Here is an 11,571-nt window from a genome sequence, read left to right on the forward strand (position 1 = left end):
CTGTGCTGTCACAGGCGCCAGAGCGCATCACAGGCACGCCCGCCAGCCAGCCCCAGCCTTTGGCCCTACCCCGGCTCAGCGACTCACAGCTGCCCCAGGCAGCCGAAGCCCCGACACCCACAAAGTGCAGACCCACCCGGCAGGACGTGGCTCCCAGGGGCTCCCTTTACAAAGCAGACAGAAGCCTCCCAAGCCCTTACCAAACATAAAATCGGGTGCCGTAACCCGTGGATGCTTGTTCCTTGAGATGCCATCCTGTGAGATGGGATCGGCTCCCTTGGTGCTGACCTCTGTGCTTGTGGACATGGGTGTGCTCTTGGGGCCTTCGTGACACCGATGGTGGGTGGTGGTGTATATCCTGGTGGTGGGGTGGGACCTGCCCATGGCAGGACCTCTGCTCCTGCTGTGCCACTGCGAGAGGACATTGCTTCCAAAGAGAAATTTCCCAGGGCGATGAGGGGGTGCGGGTGGAGATTTCCCAGGGGGAAACTCGCTCTGCCGATAGAGCAGCGTCTTCTCCATGTCCAGCATGTTCAGCTCTGCGGTACCAAGTCCCTGGGGAGTGTCTGGGACAGGCAGATTCTCTACCCGGAACCCAGTGAACAAGCCTCTTGCTTGGTCCCTGCCCAGACGGAGCTGCCAGGGAGTTTCCCGGCCCTTGTGAAATCGCCACCATGGCCATGGCAGTGCGAGGGGAAAGCAGGCGAAAATCATCTTTGTAGCCACTGTGGTCTTCACCGGCTGCTGCGCTGGGGAGACCATTGAGAGGAGGATGGTGCCGCTCTCGGCAGAGGGCTGCTGCGCAGGGATTTCCCTTTCCTTTCTGTGTCCCACGTTCTCCCCTCTTTTTCCCTGGGGTATGGGGTCAGGTGAATGCCATCAGCTCCCAACAAACCTGGCTTCTCAAAGGTAGAGCCATGATCAGAGAAGCCAAAACCTTGAGTACCAGCTACGCAGCCAGGCATTCAGTGCTCAGTTTGTCTGCTCCTCCTGAACCCCTTCCTCCTCCTGGCGGGATAGAGGAGAACACCACCTGTGCTCCTGATCCTTTTGGCCTTGCTCTGAGGGACACGCAGCCTCTTTTGCTGCTTCTAAGTTGCCTCGTCACAGTATTGTTTGACCCTACTTTGCATAGTAGGACTGGATGATATCCTGTACCATTCAGCAGGCTTGGCAGCCTCTCAGTGGCGTCAAGAATGTGAGCTGCTGGTGGGCAGCAAACTTCTCTAGACAAATTGTCTGGATGGCAAACAGGCGCTTCAGTGCCCCTCAGTAAGGAATCTCCAGTTGCTAATAGCTTACGCGCTTTCCTGGTGGCACTGGTTCTAATGCGGGCGGGTGGGTGGCTCACCTTTGCCTGCTTGACTTTTCCGGGATCCTGTCCCTTACTCACGTGCTCTGAATTCTCCAATCCCAGACTATCATGCCTGCTTCCTAGCCCCTGGAACACCTCTGTGAAACCCTCCCAGTATCTGGCATCATTGATAAGTAACTGTAGCAAGACCAACTCAGGGTCCTTTAGATCAAGAAGGAAGCAGGGGGATGGTGACGCCGCAGATTTATAGCTGCTTTGCAAAATAGTACTACGCGTGTGTTAAGTAGCGATTGGTCAAATCCTGTTGTACCTGGTCGCCCAGGAAAGGTATAAGAACCTCGTGTAAAACCTCGTTCGGGGTGCCCCAATTTGAATAGGACACCTCATGCGCACGAATAAAGAATTGCTCTTGTAATTCTGTCCTTTGCATCCTGGGTTCTCCCTGGGTCGGCACGGGCCCCTACAAAGTGATACACAGACACCCAGAAACGCAGCGCTTATTCAAACACACCATTTATTGGCAACTTGGCACAGAGTAAAGCTCCCAGAGGGAATAGACTCTCTCGAAGAGGCGGGGGCGGTCGCTGTCCAGGTGGTAGCGGGAGTCTCTGTCACAAGCCTTCTTGCAACAGCCTCTTCAGCTGCATCGGCTCAGACTCCCCAGAGTGTGCTTTTGCTCTGGAGGAAAGGTGTGTTCAGCAGTTCCCACTGCCAACTGAGCAGTGTCTTCTCCATATGCTGCGTGCTCGGTTCTGCGGCACCAGCCTCCCGGGGAGCGTCTAGGATGGGTAGACTCTCCACCCGGCCCCCAGTGAGCACACCGAGGCACATCAGCAGTGCCTCTTGCTTGGTCCTTGCACAGCCGGAGCTGCCAGCAAGAATGTCTGAGCCCCTGTGAAATGCCCTCCCGGCCGCAGCCAGTGCGAGGGGAAAGCAGGGCGAAACTCGTCTTTGTCGCCACCATCGTCATCACCGTCTGCTGCGCTGGGGACACCATTGAGAGGAGAACGCTGCTGCTCTTGGCAGAGGGCTGCTGCGCACGGGGTTTTCCCTTTCCTTCCTGTGTCCAGCCTTCTCCCCTCTTTTTCCCTGGGGTACGAGGTGGTTGTGTGCCATCAGCTGTGAGCCGTGCAAACATAGCTCTGTGCATGAAGACCTCTTTCATTGTCCATAGAACAGCAGCCTCGTGAGCCTATCTTGCAGCTCATCGAACTCACGCAGTGCCTCAGCGTGGGCAGCAGGATCCTGTGCCAGGTGCTGGAAGAGGTTGAGTGGCTCGGCCGTTTGGAAGGCTGGGGGCAAGGTGATCTCCTCGGGCACGGTCTCATTGCCAAAGAAGAAGTGATCAAGGCGTTTCTCCTCCAGGCAGCAGCGCAGGTACTGCATGATATCCTGCAGCCGCGGCAGGAAATCCCTCCTGCGCCAGCTTGACAGGGGTATGGAGGTCAGGAGGTGCATCACAACTGTCTTCAATATATAGGTGGAAAAGCCTGTGCCCACCAGGATGCGGGCGCAGATATGCAGGCATTTGAGGTGGCAGCTGTCATGTGGGGCTTGCCTGGCGATATGCCTGAAGAACTTCACCTCTGCCACAGCGTAGCTCTCTGGCCATGTCGTGCTTGGGGTGAAGATGGCCTCCGTAGTCTGGCTGCTCAGGAAGATGTCCGAGTCACCTTGCTGCACCCCAAACATCATCTCAATGGTGAGGCTCTCCGTGTGGGCTTTTGCCACCTGGAATTTGCAGGAGCGGCTGGAGGGCAGCACTTTTAAACAGCATTGGCACGACAGAGGCAAAATCACCCATGCTGCTTTCACCAATTGATGGAACTAGCGGGCAGTTTTCTGCCCATCTAGGTAGGATTCATCAGTGCAGAGGGTGCGTAGGAGGCTGGGGTCCTGATTCCTCCTCAGCTCCTCCTCGGGGTGGTGGAGAAAGCACAGCATCTGTCCTGCCAGCCACTCCCTCATGCAGATGCATACCAGCTCTACACCCATGGAGAAGGTCCTTGCCAGCATCTCCCCTGCAGTGCCCAGCTCCAGGTGGAAGGCATGCCCACGGGGGGGCTTGAGGGGCACAAGCAGGCGGTAGACAATGTCTTTCTCACGGGGACTCCAGCATTCAAAGGCGCTGCCCACCCCAATGGCTGATTGCAGCACTGGGAAGAAACTCTTTGACAAGAGCTGTTGAAGGCAAGGATGAAGTTGCCCATGAGCTCCTCTGCCAGCTGCCTCTCTTTGGCCATGTTCTGAACTGGCCACTGTATGTGCTCCTCCAAAAACCTTCCCACGTCATTTGCATCATCACTGTCATTATCTTCTTCCTCCTCCGCCTCCACCGGCTCCCTGTCGCTGCTGGAGCTTTCCTCGTCGCTGCTGATGTCTGGCTCATGTCTCTTTTTCCTGAGCCACCAGCAGAACCCAAAGAGCAGGACCAGGACTCCAGCAACGGCCCAGAATTGCCACTGCTGCAAGGCAGCAAAGAGCAGGGCTTCCCAGGCAAAGCCGCTCTGCTCCTGGCTACTCAGCTCCTGGCTCCTCAGCTCCTGGCTCCTTTGCTCCAGTTCCTGCAGCAGCCGAGTCATCTCCTGGCTCAGCTGCTCCGCACGCTGCTGCATGCGCTCGCGTGTGGCCTCATCCAGCTCATCACCGACCATCTGCGGGTACTGGAGGAGGCTTTGCACAATGAGTGCGAAGAATTCTGTGACAGCCATGGCCTGCAGGAGGAGGGAGAGAAGGGGTTCAGTGGGGCTGGGAGGGAGAGAGCTGGGGGCGCGGGGGGCGGCGGGGACAGGGACGGGAGTCGCAGGGATCTAGGGGAAGGTAGGAGAGGGGGCAAGGCATCTGGGAGGCAGCAAGGCCTGCTCTCAGCCCCGGCGGTGGCGGCGGCACAGCGCCCTGCTGCAGGAGCTCCCACGAGCGTGGTGAGAACCCACCCCCCTGGGGCTCCGCGTTCCTGCCCACGCCCTCCTCCAGCTCAGCCTCCCCCCGCGTGCGCACTCACCGCTGGCCCAGGCCGGACTGGGGCAGCGCTGCCTGCTGGCGCCCCTTATAACCACCCCCATTGTGACTCGTGCCCTGTGCTGTCACAGGCGCCAGAGCGCATCACAGGCACGCCCGCCAGCCAGCCCCAGCCTTTGGCCCTACCCCGGCTCAGCGACTCACAGCTGCCCCAGGCAGCCGAAGCCCCGACACCCACAAAGTGCAGACCCACCCGGCAGGACGTGGCTCCCAGGGGCTCCCTTTACAAAGCAGACAGAAGCCTCCCAAGCCCTTACCAAACATAAAATCGGGTGCCGTAACCCGTGGATGCTTGTTCCTTGAGATGCCATCCTGTGAGATGGGATCGGCTCCCTTGGTGCTGACCTCTGTGCTTGTGGACATGGGTGTGCTCTTGGGGCCTTCGTGACACCGATGGTGGGTGGTGGTGTATATCCTGGTGGTGGGGTGGGACCTGCCCATGGCAGGACCTCTGCTCCTGCTGTGCCACTGCGAGAGGACATTGCTTCCAAAGAGAAATTTCCCAGGGCGATGAGGGGGTGCGGGTGGAGATTTCCCAGGGGGAAACTCGCTCTGCCGATAGAGCAGCGTCTTCTCCATGTCCAGCATGTTCAGCTCTGCGGTACCAAGTCCCTGGGGAGTGTCTGGGACAGGCAGATTCTCTACCCGGAACCCAGTGAACAAGCCTCTTGCTTGGTCCCTGCCCAGACGGAGCTGCCAGGGAGTTTCCCGGCCCTTGTGAAATCGCCACCATGGCCATGGCAGTGCGAGGGGAAAGCAGGCGAAAATCATCTTTGTAGCCACTGTGGTCTTCACCGGCTGCTGCGCTGGGGAGACCATTGAGAGGAGGATGGTGCCGCTCTCGGCAGAGGGCTGCTGCGCAGGGATTTCCCTTTCCTTTCTGTGTCCCACGTTCTCCCCTCTTTTTCCCTGGGGTATGGGGTCAGGTGAATGCCATCAGCTCCCAACAAACCTGGCTTCTCAAAGGTAGAGCCATGATCAGAGAAGCCAAAACCTTGAGTACCAGCTACGCAGCCAGGCATTCAGTGCTCAGTTTGTCTGCTCCTCCTGAACCCCTTCCTCCTCCTGGCGGGATAGAGGAGAACACCACCTGTGCTCCTGATCCTTTTGGCCTTGCTCTGAGGGACACGCAGCCTCTTTTGCTGCTTCTAAGTTGCCTCGTCACAGTATTGTTTGACCCTACTTTGCATAGTAGGACTGGATGATATCCTGTACCATTCAGCAGGCTTGGCAGCCTCTCAGTGGCGTCAAGAATGTGAGCTGCTGGTGGGCAGCAAACTTCTCTAGACAAATTGTCTGGATGGCAAACAGGCGCTTCAGTGCCCCTCAGTAAGGAATCTCCAGTTGCTAATAGCTTACGCGCTTTCCTGGTGGCACTGGTTCTAATGCGGGCGGGTGGGTGGCTCACCTTTGCCTGCTTGACTTTTCCGGGATCCTGTCCCTTACTCACGTGCTCTGAATTCTCCAATCCCAGACTATCATGCCTGCTTCCTAGCCCCTGGAACACCTCTGTGAAACCCTCCCAGTATCTGGCATCATTGATAAGTAACTGTAGCAAGACCAACTCAGGGTCCTTTAGATCAAGAAGGAAGCAGGGGGATGGTGACGCCGCAGATTTATAGCTGCTTTGCAAAATAGTACTACGCGTGTGTTAAGTAGCGATTGGTCAAATCCTGTTGTACCTGGTCGCCCAGGAAAGGTATAAGAACCTCGTGTAAAACCTCGTTCGGGGTGCCCCAATTTGAATAGGACACCTCATGCGCACGAATAAAGAATTGCTCTTGTAATTCTGTCCTTTGCATCCTGGGTTCTCCCTGGGTCGGCACGGGCCCCTACAAAGTGATACACAGACACCCAGAAACGCAGCGCTTATTCAAACACACCATTTATTGGCAACTTGGCACAGAGTAAAGCTCCCAGAGGGAATAGACTCTCTCGAAGAGGCGGGGGCGGTCGCTGTCCAGGTGGTAGCGGGAGTCTCTGTCACAAGCCTTCTTGCAACAGCCTCTTCAGCTGCATCGGCTCAGACTCCCCAGAGTGTGCTTTTGCTCTGGAGGAAAGGTGTGTTCAGCAGTTCCCACTGCCAACTGAGCAGTGTCTTCTCCATATGCTGCGTGCTCGGTTCTGCGGCACCAGCCTCCCGGGGAGCGTCTAGGATGGGTAGACTCTCCACCCGGCCCCCAGTGAGCACACCGAGGCACATCAGCAGTGCCTCTTGCTTGGTCCTTGCACAGCCGGAGCTGCCAGCAAGAATGTCTGAGCCCCTGTGAAATGCCCTCCCGGCCGCAGCCAGTGCGAGGGGAAAGCAGGGCGAAACTCGTCTTTGTCGCCACCATCGTCATCACCGTCTGCTGCGCTGGGGACACCATTGAGAGGAGAACGCTGCTGCTCTTGGCAGAGGGCTGCTGCGCACGGGGTTTTCCCTTTCCTTCCTGTGTCCAGCCTTCTCCCCTCTTTTTCCCTGGGGTACGAGGTGGTTGTGTGCCATCAGCTGTGAGCCGTGCAAACATAGCTCTGTGCATGAAGACCTCTTTCATTGTCCATAGAACAGCAGCCTCGTGAGCCTATCTTGCAGCTCATCGAACTCACGCAGTGCCTCAGCGTGGGCAGCAGGATCCTGTGCCAGGTGCTGGAAGAGGTTGAGTGGCTCGGCCGTTTGGAAGGCTGGGGGCAAGGTGATCTCCTCGGGCACGGTCTCATTGCCAAAGAAGAAGTGATCAAGGCGTTTCTCCTCCAGGCAGCAGCGCAGGTACTGCATGATATCCTGCAGCCGCGGCAGGAAATCCCTCCTGCGCCAGCTTGACAGGGGTATGGAGGTCAGGAGGTGCATCACAACTGTCTTCAATATATAGGTGGAAAAGCCTGTGCCCACCAGGATGCGGGCGCAGATATGCAGGCATTTGAGGTGGCAGCTGTCATGTGGGGCTTGCCTGGCGATATGCCTGAAGAACTTCACCTCTGCCACAGCGTAGCTCTCTGGCCATGTCGTGCTTGGGGTGAAGATGGCCTCCGTAGTCTGGCTGCTCAGGAAGATGTCCGAGTCACCTTGCTGCACCCCAAACATCATCTCAATGGTGAGGCTCTCCGTGTGGCCTTTTGCCACCTGGAATTTGCAGGAGCGGCTGGAGGGCAGCACTTTTAAACAGCATTGGCACGACAGAGGCAAAATCACCCATGCTGCTTTCACCAATTGATGGAACTAGCGGGCAGTTTTCTGCCCATCTAGGTAGGATTCATCAGTGCAGAGGGTGCGTAGGAGGCTGGGGTCCTGATTCCTCCTCAGCTCCTCCTCGGGGTGGTGGAGAAAGCACAGCATCTGTCCTGCCAGCCACTCCCTCATGCAGATGCATACCAGCTCTACACCCATGGAGAAGGTCCTTGCCAGCATCTCCCCTGCAGTGCCCAGCTCCAGGTGGAAGGCATGCCCACGGGGGGGCTTGAGGGGCACAAGCAGGCGGTAGACAATGTCTTTCTCACGGGGACTCCAGCATTCAAAGGCGCTGCCCACCCCAATGGCTGATTGCAGCACTGGGAAGAAACTCTTTGACAAGAGCTGTTGAAGGCAAGGATGAAGTTGCCCATGAGCTCCTCTGCCAGCTGCCTCTCTTTGGCCATGTTCTGAACTGGCCACTGTATGTGCTCCTCCAAAAACCTTCCCACGTCATTTGCATCATCACTGTCATTATCTTCTTCCTCCTCCGCCTCCACCGGCTCCCTGTCGCTGCTGGAGCTTTCCTCGTCACTGCTGATGTCTGGCTCATGTCTCTTTTTCCTGAGCCACCAGCAGAACCCAAAGAGCAGGACCAGGACTCCAGCAACGGCCCAGAATTGCCACTGCTGCAAGGCAGCAAAGAGCAGGGCTTCCCAGGCAAAGCCGCTCTGCTCCTGGCTACTCAGCTCCTGGCTCCTCAGCTCCTGGCTCCTTTGCTCCAGTTCCTGCAGCAGCCGAGTCATCTCCTGGCTCAGCTGCTCCGCACGCTGCTGCATGCGCTCGCGTGTGGCCTCATCCAGCTCATCACCGACCATCTGCGGGTACTGGAGGAGGCTTTGCACAATGAGTGCGAAGAATTCTGTGACAGCCATGGCCTGCAGGAGGAGGGAGAGAAGGGGTTCAGTGGGGCTGGGAGGGAGAGAGCTGGGGGCGCGGGGGGCGGCGGGGACAGGGACGGGAGTCGCAGGGATCTAGGGGAAGGTAGGAGAGGGGGCAAGGCATCTGGGAGGCAGCAAGGCCTGCTCTCAGCCCCGGCGGTGGCGGCGGCACAGCGCCCTGCTGCAGGAGCTCCCACGAGCGTGGTGAGAACCCACCCCCCTGGGGCTCCGCGTTCCTGCCCACGCCCTCCTCCAGCTCAGCCTCCCCCCGCGTGCGCACTCACCGCTGGCCCAGGCCGGACTGGGGCAGCGCTGCCTGCTGGCGCCCCTTATAACCACCCCCACTGTGACTCGTGCCCTGTGCTGTCACAGGCGCCAGAGCGCATCACAGGCACGCCCGCCAGCCAGCCCCAGCCTTTGGCCCTACCCCGGCTCAGCGACTCACAGCTGCCCCAGGCAGCCGAAGCCCCGACACCCACGAAGTACAGACCCACCCAGCAGGACGTGCCTCCCAGGGGCTCCCTTTACAAAGCAGACAGAAGCCTCCCAAGCCCTTACCAAACATAAAATCGGGTGTCGTGACTGGTGGATGCTTTGTTCCTTGAGATGCCATCCTGTGAGATGGGATCGGCTCCCTTGGTGTTTGCGGACATGGGTGTGCTCTTGGGGCCTTCGTGACACCGATGGTGGGTGGTGGCGTATATCCTGGTGGTGGGGTGGGACCTGCTCACGGCAGGACCTCTGCTCCTGCTGTGCCACTGCGAGAGGACATTGCTTCCAAAGAGACATTTCCCAAGGGCGATGAGGGGGTGCGGGTGGAGATTTCCCAGTGGGCAACTCATCCTGCTGATAGAGCAGCGTCTTCTCCATGTCCAGCATGTTCAGCTCTGCATAACAATCGTTGAGCTCTCTACAATCAAAACACTCCCTAACACAAAAAGCCACCCCACCGCCTCTGCTTCCTTCCCTATCCCTGCTGAAGAGCTTATAGCCATCCATACAGCACTCCAGTCATGCGAGTCGTCCCACCATGTTTCTGTGATGGCGACTATGTCATAGCTGTCCTGCTGCACAATGGCTTCCAGCTCCTCCTGTCTGCTGCCCATGCTGCGTGCATTGGAGTAGACGCACTTGAGCTGGGCTATCGATTTCGCCCCCAACATCGGCATGCCACCCCTAGGCTCATCTCTAGGGAGCCTGGTTTTATCCCCTTCCCCCTTCAAATCTAGTTTAAAGCCCTCTCAATGAGGCTTGCCAACTCATAAGTGAGAATCCTTTTCCCCCTTGGGGATAGTTGAACTCCACCTGCTGCCAGCAGGCCCGGTGCCCTGTAAACCGCCCCGTGGTCAAAAACCCCAAAATTCCAGCGACGGCACCAGCCTCTGAGCCACGTGTTAACCAGGTGCGTTTTCCTGTTCCTTTCAGTGTTCCTCTCTGCCACTGAAGGGATTGAGGAAAACACTACCTGTGCTCCTGATCCTTCAACCAGTCGCCCCAGTGCTCTGACGTCCCTTTTAATCACTTTTAGGCTTCTTTGCGCAACCTCGTCGCTGCCAAACCAACAGCAGGCAGTGATCAGTGGGCCGTACCAGACCTGGGAGTTTCCTAGTGACCTCTCTCACCCGGGCCCCAGGGAGGCAGCAGACCTCCCTGTGGGTCGGGCCCGGTCGGCACATTGGGCCCCCTGTTCCCCTCAGAAGGGAATCGCCTACGACAATTACCCTCCTTTTTGTCTTAGTACAGGTAGTCGTAATGCGTGGGGCAGACTGGCTCACCGGAGGCAACCCCCCGGATGGACTTTCATCCACATCCTCATTATCCTGGCCCTCAAGTTCCAGAGCCCCCTATCTGTTGTGTAAGGGCAACTGGGAAGGTGAGGGAGGCCGGGAGGGGATTCGCCTGGTGCCCCGAGCAGGGACCTCTTTCCATTCCCCTTTGTCTCTTTGGCCCCCTCCTTCTGCCTGGCAGGAAGAGGGTAAGGGATCCTCTGCTTCTTGTGGAGCCTCCATCAGCTGCCTTTGCCTCAGGGACGGTAGGGCGTAGCTCCACCAGTCTACCTCCCTCTCGCACTCCCTGATACTCCTCAGCCTCTCCACTTCCTCTTTCAGCTCTGCCACCAGGCTGAGCACATCGTTCACCTGGTCGCAGCGCACACAGGTGTCGTCTCCCCCGGCCTCTGGCACGAGCAACAGGCTCAGGCACTCCCGGCAGCCGGAGACCTGGACAGCCGTGTGCCTGAGCGGGAGCTCGGTCTGGGTCGCCACATTCCTTCTGGCAATGGCTTTCAGCCGAGTGGAGACCAGAGCTGGGCCTCTTCTGGGAGGGCCATGACCACTCGTCGAGAAAGCCTCTAGAGCCAGGAGGGAGGCCTGCGCCCTGCCCACATGCCTTCCCTGCACACCCTGCCTGTGTGAGCTGCCGCTCAAACTGACGTGCCGCGCCCTGTTTGCCCACCCTATTCACCGCACTCCCGGTCGCGTGCGCGCCATGGGGGCTGCTCTTGCACGTGAGGGGCTTTGGCCACCGCCGCTCTCGTCCCCGCCCACGCTGAGTCAGAGCTGCCGCTTGTCACCAGCTCGCTCTGCCGGCTCGGGGTGGGGGGTTAAGGGGCGGGGTTGGGCACCCTCTCTCTCCCTGCGCTTTTGCCTTTGCAGTTTTGCCGCGTTAGGAAGGGGCCCCTGGCGCGACCCTCCACTCCAGAGCCCTTCGCCTTCAGTGGCTTCAACTCGCTGCACCTCTCACTACACCCTTCAGCGGTTCTACTGGTAGGAGCTGGCATTTTGCTCTCGCATTGGGGCTGGAGGAGAGGTTATCGGCAGCTCAGAGCCCGGTGCCAGGAGAGATGGACAGCATGAGCCGGCCCTGACTAGGCCTGCGGCAAAAAAGGGCAAGAGCAGGGTTTGTAACAGCATGGCCCTTGGAGAGCCTGGAAAAGCCACGCCCCTTGGGCTGATGGGCAGTGGGCACCCGTTGGGCTTCTTTAGCACTCTGTCATGGACAGTACTTCTGGTGTGACAATTGTCGAAGATCTTGCAAATCTTCGCCCATATACCATCGTTGGATTTCCACTGGAGGTGTCCTGAATACAGATGTGAGTGCACCTCTTCTGCCACACAGCTGCCGTCAGGCCACTGCTTCTCCTAAATGTG

General features: G+C 58.3%; 2 pseudogenes; both read right to left on the reverse strand.

Moving 5' to 3' along the window:
• Positions 1–2,476: 2,476 nt before the first annotated feature.
• Positions 2,477–3,930, reverse strand: LOC132321856 (inositol 1,4,5-trisphosphate receptor-interacting protein-like 1; annotated as a pseudogene).
• A 2,936-nt stretch (positions 3,931–6,866) lies between these two features.
• Positions 6,867–8,320, reverse strand: LOC132321859 (inositol 1,4,5-trisphosphate receptor-interacting protein-like 1; annotated as a pseudogene).
• Positions 8,321–11,571: the final 3,251 nt, after the last annotated feature.

The sequence above is a fragment of the Gavia stellata genome, unplaced genomic scaffold (assembly GCF_030936135.1).
Source record: "Gavia stellata isolate bGavSte3 unplaced genomic scaffold, bGavSte3.hap2 HAP2_SCAFFOLD_150, whole genome shotgun sequence".
NCBI classification, from domain to species: domain Eukaryota; kingdom Metazoa; phylum Chordata; class Aves; order Gaviiformes; family Gaviidae; genus Gavia; species Gavia stellata.